General features: G+C 41.5%; 1 protein-coding gene across 3 annotated transcripts in view; it reads right to left on the reverse strand.

Moving 5' to 3' along the window:
- Positions 1 to 13527, reverse strand: part of kcnj6 (potassium inwardly rectifying channel subfamily J member 6) — a 90676-nt gene extending 77149 nt beyond the window's left edge. For 2 of the 3 annotated variants that reach the window (XM_035780112.2, XM_035780113.2), the window contains exon 1: positions 12209 to 12503. The gene's annotated coding sequence lies outside the window, so the exon portion shown is untranslated. Of the gene's footprint in view, positions 1 to 12208; positions 12504 to 13294 lie in introns of those variants that run through there. The other variant, XM_035780114.2, reaches the window with a different exon arrangement.
- Positions 13528 to 14725: the final 1198 nt, after the last annotated feature.

Consider the following 14725-nt stretch of genomic DNA (forward strand, 5'->3'; position numbering starts at 1 on the left):
GACACACTGTTAGAATCTGGCTGATAGTGTGAGAGGTGTCCTTTTAGAAACTGCACATCTTTTTTGATAACCTGCTGGCTCTGAGGCCATAGCTTGCATGATTCAAACCCAAGGAAGCAAAAAAATGACACAATGAATTATGCCCTTAATTCATAACGGCTGTTATAGCTGTCCAATTAAGAGCCGCCGTCTCTGACCCGAGCCCTTCCTTTCCACTCGCTATCCTTTTACATTAAGTTCATTGCCACGGTCCCTCACTAAATCAGTAGAGTGAGTGCCACAAAGCCATTAATCAGCTGTGGCCACCATGCGAGGAGCCCTAGAACCAATCATATCGCTGTAGTGAGGCAGCCTCTTCCTCTGGCCCGGTAAATCAAGGTTCTGATTGTGTTACTTGTGACGCAGTGTCGAAGTCACAATAGATTTTCTCACAGCCCAGAAGTGACAGGAGATATCTATCGAACTCAGATACATTATTATGTACATGCTGCACAGTAGGCCTATATTAGTACATGAATAGTAGGCCTATATTAGTACATGAACAGTAGGCCTATATTAGTACATGAACAGTAGGCCTATATTAGTACATGAACAGTAGGCCTATATTAGTACATGCTCACGCACACACACACCCGTACAAGCACACACGCACGCACACACACACACAGGTAAAACACACACACATACACACAGGAAAGAAGACACAAAAGGTGGACTGCATATAGTACAATGTACTATGTAGATACTTTGCGTATTTTTATTTATTTATTATAAGCTTAAATGTATCAAAGCAGTGCATTGTGCTCTTTCAGCAAAAACATATCTCACTTCTAGCCTCAAAAAGCTTGAATCAATCATCTGGTCATATCAAACTAATGACATTTTGACTGGAGCGGTACAACTCTCGAGGGCCCTCAAGAACAAGCTGAATCTTGTTTGACATTTCCCCTAAGACCGTTATCAAAACACCCATACAAACTCGGTCACTGCTTGAGAGGCCAGCCACTCTTGAATTCAATTATTGCCACTTGACATAAAGACAAAACACAATTTAATGGCCCAGTGGTGGAGAGAAGTTTTTCTTTGATCCCCAGTCTATAAAGCAGTGTGAGAAAATCACATCAAAGCCGATGAACAAGTGATGACTTTAGTTCATTAAGCCAAATGTCAGGCGACATGTAAGCTTTGGCCCTTCAACCTAATGGTGGACAATGAGTTTAAACAACATGTTTAGAGAGAGACAGCGAGCACGAGAGAGAGAGGAAAAACAGAAAGCGAGATGTACAGATTAATGCATGAGAAAGAGCTGTCTCTGCCCCTATATATCAGGGGCAATCGTTCTGATGTGCCCGGTCTTCCCTTCTCTCATCCATCAAGGGAAAGATAATCACAGCTGGAAACAAGGTAATTCAAAGAGCTCTGCTAGCCTTCGCTATGAAAAGGCTCTTGACTCAGCAGAAAGGAATTGGAAATGTCAAGTGAAAAGCCAGTCAGTCTTGTAATACAGGCAACAGATGCTCAACAAATAGCAATCCCAGAGAGACTCCTTCTATTCGCTCCCTCTCTTCCAGTCCCTTATGCTTGCCTATGAAGAGAAAACAACCAAAGTACAAAAACGTGATAATCTACAATGGATCACATGCTGTGGCATAGGTCTTTACAAACATTACATCCAGTGTATCCTTAGTAGCCCTCAAGCCTTAGGCTAACATCATGAAATGTGACGGCCTACATTGTGATACTCAGCCAAACAAGGAACAAATAGACACTTTTGTAGAAATCTAAGACCTACATCACTAACTAACAAGGGCCTTTAACGTGATGCTCCAGAACTTTTGTATAATTTCAGTCATTAGTTGTGAAAGTGGTGCTCGATCACGAGCCAAAACCCCTTTTTAGTGTACGTCATCCAATTCTTACGATATGTAAAGTCCTGTAAAAAATATACAAATCATACACTATTTTATGAATTTATTGTGCTTAATATCCCCGACTGTATCTTTAATCTTACATTCTATTTTGGCTATTTCTGTAACATGGTTGCCCGATCTACAACTTTTCTCCTTCCTCTCTCAAGCACTCAGTGGGTAAGACCGCCTGGCTGTGAGCGGTGGCGTCACTAAACATTAAGTGGGCTCTCTATGAGTGCCTGCTGGAGACCAGTAATTAAATGCAGTCAAGTTGAGGGCACTCAATGGCAGGCACATTGGGCCTGAGCAAAGACTGTCAGGGCCAAGCCTCGCACCCGGCTCCAGTCCTCCTCATGCCTGGCTATGAACTGCTCACTGGCACCAGCACCTTGGACTACCAGCAGCACCACACTCACAGAACATGAAGACACACTAACCTAGGGAGGAGAACAACGCGCTGAGCATGCCATGGAAACCTGGAAAGATGTGATGGTTGTTTGTGTGAGTTTTTGAGATTTCTCATTTGAGGAGCCAAAGGCTATGCTATGGCTATTTGTAGGCTTTAGGCTATATCTATATCACAGTTTGAGTGAGCTGCTTGTCCTGGAAAGTTCACATTTACGCAAGAGGCTTAGACAACCCTTGGAAAGCATAAATATTAATGAGAGAAGAATACGGTGTCAGAGCGTAGCGCGATCATCTGCAAAGGTCTCTGTCGCCTCATGCGACTGTTGCATGTTCAAAGCTGCATTTGCTTTGGGAGCACCCTGAGATTTATGGGCGCCTCACGAACTCTACACGCACGTCATCATCGATCACCTTTTGTAACATCAGCATTTTTAATATTATCAGTTTTGTCCATAGAATTAATTTTATTTGTATGTTTTTTTCTGAGGGGGAAAAAATCCATCCTGCACTTTCACTAGGGAATATTAGGTTGATATTTTAAATGATTTGCCCAGTAGGCTATTGCAATTTGGTTTTATGTATTCATATGAAAGTATGCACAACTAAACAAATAACTATGTAGATTATTTCCCCAAAGACAATAATAATAGTAGGCTATAACAAATGCGACAAATAGGACATAATGGCACTGGAGAGAATGGCGGCCATTTTACGGGCTCCTGACCAATTGTGCTATTTTGTGTATTTTTTGCACTCATCTAAAAAAAATTTGCTCATAATTTCCCCTACCTCGTTTTCTATGACAGAATAGAGATTCTGGACATCAGTACAGCTATCACTCACCTCCATTTGGAGAAAGAAAATAATTATCGCAGACCAGGCAAAAATCCCGACACTCGAAGAAGGACGCTGTAGAGGCCGGCATGCGGGATACCTGACGAGACTACGTCGGAGACTGGGAAAATTGTCTCAACCCTCCATTCTATTTGCGAACGTGCAATCAATGGAGAATAAACTGTATGAGCTCCGTTCAAAACTATCCTATCAATGTGATCTGAAGAACTGCAATACCCTATGTTTCTAAGGCTTAACAAAGACATGGTAAATATAAATCTAGCTGTTTTTTCTATACATCAGCAGGACAGAAGCTCAGAGGAGGAGGTGTGTGTCTCTTTGTTAACAACAGCTGGTGCCCAATCACTAATATTGAGGAAGTCTCAAAGTTTTGCTTGCTTGAGTTAGAATAACTCATGATAAGCTGTAGACTACAGTATATACCAAGAGAGTTTTCATATATATTTTTCGTAGCTGTCTATTTACCACTACAAACTGATACGGGCACTAAGACCACACTCGAGGACCAAAAGCAAACAAGAAAATGTTCACCCAGAGGCGGAGTTCCTAGTGGTCGGTGACTTTAATGCAAGAAAACTGAAATCCATTTTACCTCATTTCTGCTAGCTTGTCACCTGTGCAACTAAAAACAATAGATCACCTTTACTCCACACACAGAAACCCATACAAAGCTCTACCTCACACTCCATTTGGCAAATCTGACCATAACCCTATCCTCCTGATTCCTGCTTACAACCAAAAACTCAAACAGGAGGTACTAGTGACGCTCTCAATATGGAAGTGGTGGAGCGATGGAGCGGATGCTAAGCAACAGGACTGTTTCGCTAGCACAGACTGGAATATTACGGAATTCATACGAAGGCATTGAGGAGTTTACCACACCAGTCACTGGCGTTGTCCGCACAGTGACCTACAGGTACATACAAATCCCAACCAGAAGCCATGGATGACAGGCAACATCCGCACTGAGCTAAAAGCTAGAGCTGCCACTTTCAATGAGCGGGACACTGGACCCTTATAGGAAATCCCGATACGAGAGACCTGGCAGTGTGGTGCCAGAAAAGCAACCTCTCCCTCATTGTCAACAAGGAAAAGGAGCTGATTGTGGACTACAGGACCCGGAGGGCCAAGCACGCCCCCATCCATTTTGACTGGGCTGTTGTGGAACAGGTCGAGAGCTTCAAGTTCCTCTGTGTCCACATCACTATCTTGGTCGAAACACATCAACACAGTCGTGAAGAGGGCACGACAATGAATCTTCCTCCTCAGAAGCCTGAAAATGATTCGGCATGGGCCCTCAGATCCTCAAAGTTATACAGCTGCACTATTGAGAGCATCTTGACTGGCTGCATCATCGCTTGGTATGGCAACTGTTTAGCATCCGGCCGCAAGATGCTATAGAGGGTAGTTCATACGACCCAGTACATCAATGGGGCCGAGCTCCCTGCCATCCAGGACCTCTATGCCAGGAGTCAGAGGAAGGCCCTAAAAATGAATTCCAAGTCATAGACTGTTCTCTCTGCTACCGCACAGCAAGTGGTACCGATGCACCAAGTCTGGAACCAACAGGACCCGGAACAGCTTCTACCCCTAAGCTACAAGACTACTAAATATTTGGTTAAATAGTTAACCAATATATACCTGGAATATATGCATTGACCCTTTTTTCATTATCCTCTTTTGACTCATCACATACACAGTTACTGTTTATTATCTATCATGTTGCCTAGTCACTTTATCCCTACCTATACATTGCATTCGGGAAAGTATTCGGACCCTCTGACCTTTTCAAAATGTTGCTACTTCACAGCCTTATTCTAAAATGGATCAAATTATTTTTTTCTCATAAATTTACACACCCCATAATGACAAAGAAAAAACAGAAATGTTAGCAAATGTATTAAAAATAAAAAAAACACAAATAGCTTATTTACATAACTATTCAGAACCTTTACTTATGAGACTCGAAATTTAGCTCAGGTGCATCCTGTTTCCATTGATCATCCTTAAGATGTTTCTACAACTTAATTTGAGTCCACCTGTGGTAAATTGAAATGATTGGACATGATTTGGAAAGGAACAAACCTGTCTATATAAGGTCTCACAGTTGACAGTGCATGTCAGAGCAAAAACCAAGCCATGAGGTTGAAGGAATTGTCCATAGAGCTCAGAGACAGGATTGAAGAACAGAAGAACAACCATCTCTGCAGCAGTTCACTAATCAGGCCTTTATGGTAGAGTGGCCAGACGGAAGCCACTCCTCAGGAAAAGCCACAAGACAGCCGGCTTGGAGTTTGCCAAAAGGCACCTAAAGGACTCTCAGACCATGAGAAACAAGATCATCTGGTCTGATGAAACCAAGATTGAACTATTTTTTTGCAAACATTTATGAAAACCTGTTTTTGCTTTGTCATTATGTGGTATTGTGTGTAGATTGATGTGGGGGGGAAACTATTTAATCAATTTTAGAATTAGGCTGTAACATAACAAAATGTCGAAAAAGTCAAGGGGTCTGAATACTTTCCAAATGCACTGTGTGTACAGTACCAATCAAAAGTTTGGACACATCTACTCATGGGTTTCTTTATTTGGACTATTATCTACATTGTAGAATAATAGTGAATACATCAAAACTATAAAATAACACATATGGAATCATGTAGTAACCAAAAATGACCTGGCCTCCACAATCACCCGACCTCAACACAATTGAGATGGTTTGGACCACAGAGTGAAGGAAAAGCAGCCAACAAGTGCTGCTAAGACTGTTGGAAAAGCATTCCTGGTGAAGCTGGTTGAGTGAATTCCAAGAGTGTGCAAAGCTGTCATCAAGGTAAAGCGTGGCTACTTTGAAGAAACTCAAATGTTAAATATATTTTGATTTGTTTAACACTTTTGTGGTTACGACATGATGCCATATGTCTTATGTCATAGTTTTAATGTCTTCACTATTATTCTACAATGTAGAAAATAGTCAAAATGAAGAAAAACCCTTGAATGAGTTGTTGTGTCCAAACTTTTGACTCGTAATGTCGACATCAACTCGGTACTGGTACTCTGTGTATATAGCCATGTTATCGTTACTCGTTGTGTATTTATTCCTTGTCTTATTTTTTTATTATATTACTAGTGTTATTATTTTATAATCTTTTCTACTATTTCTCTTTTTTTTCATTGTTGTTTGTAAAAGCATGTGACAAATACACATTTGATTTGATTTTATATGCATTGTCGTGCAGAGATAGAATGATAATTGAGATCATGGAAAACATTAATGATTACTTAGTTTAGCTAACTTTTCTAAACTTCTTTCTGTAGGTCTACTTCATCATCATCTTCTGCATGCATCCCTTATCCCTTCCTGTAGCCTACCTGTCTCTGGCATAATGCATTTCCATCTCTCACTCTATCAATCTTGCTTGTCCATCTTCCTGACTTAAAATGCGATATTCTAACAGATCAATCTTGCTGGCAAAATGTAATTAAATATTGCTAAGTTATTTAGCTATAATGTAGATGTTTTATATAATGAGCACCCAGATACGGAAACTGCTGCATAGGCAAAACAATAATGTAAAACAGTGACAAGCTGGCCCGGGATAAATTTGCCCCTCATTGGCTACTATGTTCCAATATCAATGTTCTCAGAGCTAACAAGGTGACATGTAAAGAGCCTTAGCTCCCTTTAAAAAGGCATGTGTATATTTTGCCTAAGTAAGTCCTTTTTTATAGGCCAATGGTTTTTATTTCAATGCATGTGTACTGGGGCGTAGGAGCAACTCTGACATTGAGGGGGACACATTTTGCTAGGGAAGTCTGGGGGCATTCCCCCGCATTTTTATTTTATAGCGAGATTTAAATGCTTATTAACCTGCTATCATTTCATCAGAGGTCATATATGATCATTCAGAATAATTTACACTATGACAGATTATCAGTCTATGAACTCTGTGAGCTTGGAGAGACACTTCTCACTAACTTCCCTGTTTGTTTGTGGCCTCTCTCTCTCCCTCTCTGCCTGTCTGTCTGTCTGTCCGTGGGTATCATCATGGCTGCCTCACTCCTGCATGAAGTTAACATTTACATTTACATTTAAGTCATTTAGCAGACGCTCTTATCCAGAGCGACTTACGAATTGGTGCATTCACCTTATGACATCCAGTGGAACAGTCACTTTACAATAGTGCATCTAAATCTTAAAAGGGGGGGGTGAGAAGGATTACTTATCCTATCCTAGGTATTCCTTAAAGAGGTGGGGTTTCAGGTGTCTCCGGAAGGTGGTGATTGACTCCGCTGTCCTGGCGTCGTGAGGGAGTTTGTTCCACCATTGGGGGGCCAGAGCAGCGAACAGTTTTGACTGGGCTGAGCGGGAACTGTACTTCCTCAGTGGTAGGGAGGCGAGCAGGCCAGAGGTGGATGAACGCAGTGCCCTTGTTTGGGTGTAGGGCCTGATCAGAGCCTGGAGGTACTGAGGTGCCGTTCCCCTCACAGCTCCGTAGGCAAGCACCATGGTCTTGTAGCGGATGCGAGCTTCAACTGGAAGCCAGTGGAGAGAGCGGAGGAGCGGGGTGACGTGAGAGAACTTGGGAAGGTTGAACACCAGACGGGCTGCGGCGTTCTGGATGAGTTGTAGGGGTTTAATGGCACAGGCAGGGAGCCCAGCCAACAGCGAGTTGCAGTAATCCAGACGGGAGATGACAAGTGCCTGGATTAGGACCTGCGCCGCTTCCTGTGTGAGGCAGGGTCGTACTCTGCGGATGTTGTAGAGCATGAACCTACAGGAACGGGCCACCGCCTTGATGTTAGTTGAGAACGACAGGGTGTTGTCCAGGATCACGCCAAGGTTCTTAGCGCTCTGGGAGGAGGACACAATGGAGTTGTCAACCGTGATGGCGAGATCATGGAACGGGCAGTCCTTCCCCGGGAGGAAGAGCAGCTCCGTCTTGCCGAGGTTCAGCTTGAGGTGGTGAACACATGCAATATACCCACTACACCAGGGATGGGCAACTTTGATGGGGATGGAAGCCACTAAAAAATCTGAATTCACCATGAGGGGCCGCAGTGGCTCTTGGGTCTGCTTACCCACATCCATACCCACAAATTCAGTCAGAGCCAGCTCTAGCCTTTTGGGGGCCCTAAGTAAAATTTTGTGGTGGAGCCTCTCCCACCTTGCGAGCAAGACAGTGACAGTATATCCACAGAGGAAGTGATCAGAGCAGTTGTAATTTGGACGGAGTCTCAGTTCAAGAACAAGCAAATGTATAACCCGTGCCTGGCTCGTCATTCAACATTTTAAGGTGGTCTTAGAATAGGTAGGGCCCTTGGGTCTAGAAAAGATTAAAGGGATTAAACTAGCAAAAGAGTGGGAACATACAGTAACATCCTCTGCCACCAACGTAAAAAAAACAAAGAGCCTTCAGAAAAAAAAGTTTTTGAACATGCCCAAACCAAGGTGCATTTAGTGGCAAGCATTTTAGACAAGGCTAAAGAGGACACTCAGGTTGTAGTTCACCCTCAAAATATGTTTTTATATTTTCATATGTGTTATTTTGTAGTCTACATTGATTTATTTTATTTGAAGTTATATTCAGATATTGTGATATTTGTTCTACTGCCTAATTGAAGTCTTAAAACTTCATTAGCATACCGGTTTTTGTCTGGAATTTTGGATGACTGACATGCCCAAAGTAAACTGCCTGTTACTCAGGCCTCAGACTCAGCATTGGATAGAAAAAAACTTGGATTAAAATCTAGTCTGTAAGTATAACAAAACTGATATGGCAGGCGAAAACCCGAGGAAAATCCATCCGTAATTTTTTTGGGGGGCGGTCACAAGCCGTTTCAGTGCTTGCCTATGGGAAATACAAATAGATAGGACCCAGGTTGCAGTTCCTATGGCTTTCACTAGATGTCAACAGTCTTTAGAAAGGGTTTCAGACTTGTTTTTTGAAAAGTTAACAAGAAGTTGGAAGAACTACAAGGTGTCTCTCATTAGAAAAGTTGTCTTGTTGGCGCCTGAATGAGGTGCGTGCTCTTCGTTACTTATCTTCCTTATTGAACATACTATTCTCCGTTAATATTATCGTTAATTTAGATATTAGAGTATCTGGGGATTAATTAGAAACATTGTTTGACTTGTTTGGAGGAACTTTACTGGTAACTTTTTGGATTCGTTTGTATGCATGTTGAAGGAGTGGATTACTGAGATCATTGACGCCAACTAAACTGACTTTTTTGGGTATAAAGAAGGACTTTATCGAACAAAACGACCATTCATTGTGTAGCTGGGACCCTTGGGATTGCAAACAGAGGAAGATCTTCAAAGGTAAGTGATTTATTTAATCGCTATTTGTGATTTTGTGACGCCTGTGCTGGTTGAAAAAGTATTTTGGTGTGGGGCGCTGTCCTCACATAATCGCCTGGTAGGCTTTCACCGTAAATCCTTTTTGAAATCTGACAGTGTTGTTGGATTAACAAGAAGTTAAGCTTTTAAATGATGTATGACACTTGTATTTTCATGAATGTTTAATATTACGATGTTTGTATTTTGAATTTCGCACCCTGCAATTTCACCGGATGTTATCGTAGGTGTCCCGCTAGCAATTCCTTCGCCAAAAGAGATTAAAAATCAAATGAAATTCGGGTCTGTGCATACAGTGGGTCTTCTGCCGTGACATCTAAAAATGATTCTGTAATTGATATCTTGAAAATTAGGCTATAAGAAATTCTGACTTGTGTAAGCCCAACCACTATACTCGAGTATGTGGGCATACTATAGGCTATGCGTATGTTCTGCAGTGATGTCTAAAATGCTTCTAATTAATCAGCACCTTGGAGAGCGCTGTCCATTTCACCACCATAGATAGAAGGCTACTTGGCAGTTCACTGTCTGCTGCGCTGCTACATTGAGTTTGTCACTTTTTTTCACAGAGTGAGTGCGAAAGGGGTGGGGGGGAGTTATCCGGGGTGCTTTGAGGGACCGGAAGCTCCCAATTTACAAATTAATCACTGGGGGCAACCTCCAGTCCCCCCGGCTCCTACACCACTGCATGTGTATGATTTATCTGGCATAGTTTGCTTTCATGGTCAGCTGTTTAATGCACTAGTTACTTTCACATTGAAGTCGGCATTTGAAGTCGGCCTTGTTGTGACTAGATAGCATGTGTTGTCTATTTCATGTTGCACTGACTGCGTTGTTCCACAAGTAAATTTGTAAATTTATGCTTGAGTAGTGGTTGACATTGTACACGCAGTTCCACATACAGTACCTTTAAACCTAATATTGCGGTGATAATTCATGGCTGGGGTGATTTTTTATTTGTTTTGCTGTTCTCGAAATAGCACATTTTCTTGGTGTAGAAATGCAGTAAATGAGCATCAACTTATAAAAGTATCCTTGGTTTTCAGTTAAGTCAACATATATGGTACTCCAGTCCACAAAATCATATCATCCATTTAAAATGCATGCTTTCTGTCCTGCTAGCCTACATATGAAGGCATAGGATATATGCTTGGGAGAAGCAACCGTAACTTTCATTTAGGCTAGGCTACATGTTTCCTACATGCCTGACAAAGCAATATGACAGCCTGATAAGTCGACCCATGATATTCTAAATACAGCCTATCCAAGACAAACAGCATTCAGGCTACATTACCAGGCCTGCTTGTAGCATATGCTTATGCATAGCACTTTAAACTGGGGATAGTCAAGACGTTTTATGATTTAAAACATGTATTGCTGACGTAGGAAGGAAGTGTAAAGATGAGAGTAAGAGCGTGCGCTTTTTCGCTGTCCAAGGTCCTGAAACTGTTCCCACGATGTCAGTGAGCTATTGGAGAAGTGCTGTAAATTCACGTGTGCGCTTTTGTCCATTTGCTAAATGTGTCGGGCAACTGCAATACTAAGTTAGAAGTAGAACATGCATATCAACACCAATTCATTAGGCCTCCCTATGATGAAGTTGCCAGGTGCAACATGTGCGACGGTCTTAAGTGATTTATGCTATAGGCTACTCTAATGGTAACCTACTAAAATATACGTTTCTGAAAGTTGATGGACCAAAACAGCTTATTATTGTAAGTAAAATCGTAAAGTGACAATTTAGCCTACATGTTATAGGCCCTAGCAGCGTAGTTCAATTATCCTCCGCTGAACCAGCATCATTGCGTTAGAGACCTGTCTAACGCCCGGAAAGTTCAGATTCAAACTCCCATTCACCATACCTGTATGCATTATAATGTCCAAATAGGTTTGGGGATCACAAAATATGGAGTTTCTCTGAGAAACTATATTAATTTACCCCTACTACGGCCGGGATGTATTTCCAAAAAAGGCCTAAATAAAAATGTACAAGCAACCTAATTACTGCCACAAACTGGTTGGAAGTCTACAACAGCTCAATAAGCGACATCGGATGTGCCGAAGAGCCATTTTTTCGGTTTACTTGTACATTTTTATCTATAGCATACCTTTTTTGGAAGTAGCGTACGGTAGTAAATATAATTATTCCGCGAAACTCCATAGCCTATTTGGTGATCAACGAACGTAGTTCGACATTATAGGCCCTAACGCTTGTAGAGCTGGTGAATGGGAGTATGAATCTGAGCTTTATGGTCGTTAGAGAGGTCTCTAACACACAGGCACTGGTTCAACCCTCCGCGCCTGCTTTCTGGGTTAAGTCACGTTACAAGTAGGACGACCTGCAGGCTACCTAGGTGGCCTAGGTAAGCCATTCAACTCAATGTTAGCCCATCTCTGAAACATCAGCCCATTTACGTAGCCTATGTTGTCACTCACTATAGGTGTTACGGGTATGCTAGCTAATCGCTTTAGATTTTTTCCAGGTGTAACGAATGCACCTGAGTAAGTTAGTTTGGAAATCACTGTGGGCTAGTGGAAATGTTTTGGTAAACTGCGCCGTCGCAGAAAGGCAACAGACTGGAGCTTAGCCTATAGCCTAAAAAACATACTTTTCTCGATATATGATAGCCTAGACTAAGCAACAGGCTTTGCTCACAATACTCGTTTCACTCACCCGGGTTCTTTCCTATGAAGATAACTTGTGTGTCAGAATTGTTCCCCTTTTCGTTCCCAAAACAGACCCTGTCGTTGTTTTTCTTCAGCGCGGTGTGCGAGCGCTCTACCTTTCGCTTTGTTCTGCCATCGAACCGATCCCCTTTCAGCGAGAAAGCTGCGCGCACGATGCATGGTTTTGAATGTGAGATATCCACGTCTCCACGTCGCCATGGAGATGGAGGGAGTTCTTTATCCAGAATAGAATAGGTATCGCTTTTTAAAAAATTTTTTTACCGACAATGCTTCACCGAGCCGGCCCCTTCAGCATTTTCTTTGGCCCCAAAATGCTCTATTGTCTTGATCACAAATTTTATGAGAAATGATTCTACCTATGGTCGCTCTGCACTCATGCATGCCACGCAATATAATAATCGTATATTCTAGAACATCAAGAAATGTAAACGCTGTGTTTGTAAGAACAAGACGCAGTTTAATGGAAACTGCAATTACTAACAATGAAATGTTTTTTTTATGGTACACTAACATTATTAGAAAGGTTGACAATACATTTAACTCAGAGACTCCAATGAAGATAAAGTGCTTAATATGCAGTGGAAAATAGGCCTATGGGCTAAATAGGCTACACAGATTAGACTAAGATTAGACTAAGAGTAGACTATTAGAGTACTTTTTTGACTGATTCTTCTGATAACATACACACAATTATTCAATTAGCTTGCTGTTAATAATGTCTGAGAAATGAGAATTAAAGGATATCAGAGCATGTGGAAACCCTCTGTAGTTTCCACTGTTCCCTATTCACGTGCCTTTAGTTCATGTTATTAACAATCGAGTTGTCATGATTTCAAATTCAAAGCGTGCACCGACAGTTGCTTTTTTCCGAAAAAAAAGCATTAGGCTCCGACTTAAATTCATAGATAACTCGATACTCTCGTGCACTTGGAACAATTAGGAAAGATAAAACGGGAGCACGGTGCAATGTGTTATGTAATCCCCCACTCCCCCTTGTATTATCCGTCATTTCTCAGTCACCACAATACCAGTCTAACGTGCAGAAGAAAAATAATACATTTACATAGCCTACCTTGTTAATAGACGCCGCTCTTAATAATTCATTATGTTTAACAATTACGCCTGGTTCCCGATGGTTGTCGTTTAACACAGGGCGAGGAATACGAGTTGCTAATTTCACATTTCACCCTTCATCTTGTTGAAACATCCATCTCCTGTCATTCTGTCATGTCCCCTTCTTTTGAGCTTGACCAAGTAGGAAGATAGAGAGAATGGGCGAAAAAGAGTGTCTTTGAGTGAGCGAGAGTACAGGCTATTTGTGTGTGAAGAGAGAGGGGGAGAGAGAGAGAGAGAGAGAGAGAGAGAGAGAGAGAGAGAGAGAGAGAGAGAGAGAGAGAGAGAGAGAGAAAGAAAGAAAGAAAGAAAGAAAGAAAGAAAGAAAGAAAGAAAGAAAGAATGAAAGAAAGAAAGAAAGAAAGAAAGAAAGAAAGAAAGAAAGAAAGAAAGAAAGAAAGAAAGAAAGAAAGAAAGAATGAAAGAAAGAAAGAGGGACAGAGGGGGAGGACTTCAAATAGCTGAGATCCAGGTTGTTTTGTATGTATGGACAGAGCTGTCAATGTAATAGTAAGGAAGAGTAGGCTATTGAGGAAATCACAGAGGGTCTGTGGAAACAGCCCACCCGGGAGGTATAACTCAAGTCAAAGATCAGACAAGAGGACGTCATCAATAAGTCATTCAAATACAGAAGAAACAGATCATTTCACATTAGTGTATATATGCCATGCAACTGCAAACAGTGCCACATAATGGAAATGGAAACGCAAACATTTAAATATTTTTCTGTATCTCTCACTGCATGTTGGACTGTAAGGTCAGACCAGACACATGTTTGCTGAAATCATTATTGCATCTTCACAGACAGGCTACTTTAGTGGTGCTAATATACTGTGTCATCAGAAGATAGCATGTCATGCATTCATTATGTTGTGCACAAATGATCTAAATGGCCTCTGCTTGGCAGAAACAAAATAATAAGCTAAAATAATAAGAGGATCTCTTTTTACACACTATGTTTATTAGATGAAAGAGCATTTGTGGGCTGTCACTCATAGATTAGGACAATGGCTGTCCCTTAGTTTGGTTCTGGGGACTGATGGACTGATGACACTAAAGAGCATGTAGGTTCCAAAAGACACGGGAGTCATGGTTAGCTGAGTTTAATACATTACAAAATACACATGGCTATTGCTGTGTATAAAACAAAAGCTCCAAAGAAAATGTCATCCCATGGGTCTTTCCGGAACTGCTACCTGTAACACAACTCCCTCCAAAGTAATTAGCTGTACGCATCACTGTATAGCATACCTGTCAGAGGCACATTTTACACACTTTCGGGCATTACTAACAACAAAAATTTACAGGATTTATATTGTACATTTTATGAATTTAACAACCTGCCTTCCCAAGCATAAAAGATGTGACGTGTGATAAGTGATGGGTCACG

This window comes from Oncorhynchus keta, chromosome 11 (genome assembly GCF_023373465.1).
Source record: "Oncorhynchus keta strain PuntledgeMale-10-30-2019 chromosome 11, Oket_V2, whole genome shotgun sequence".
Classification (NCBI taxonomy): Eukaryota; Metazoa; Chordata; class Actinopteri; order Salmoniformes; family Salmonidae; genus Oncorhynchus; species Oncorhynchus keta.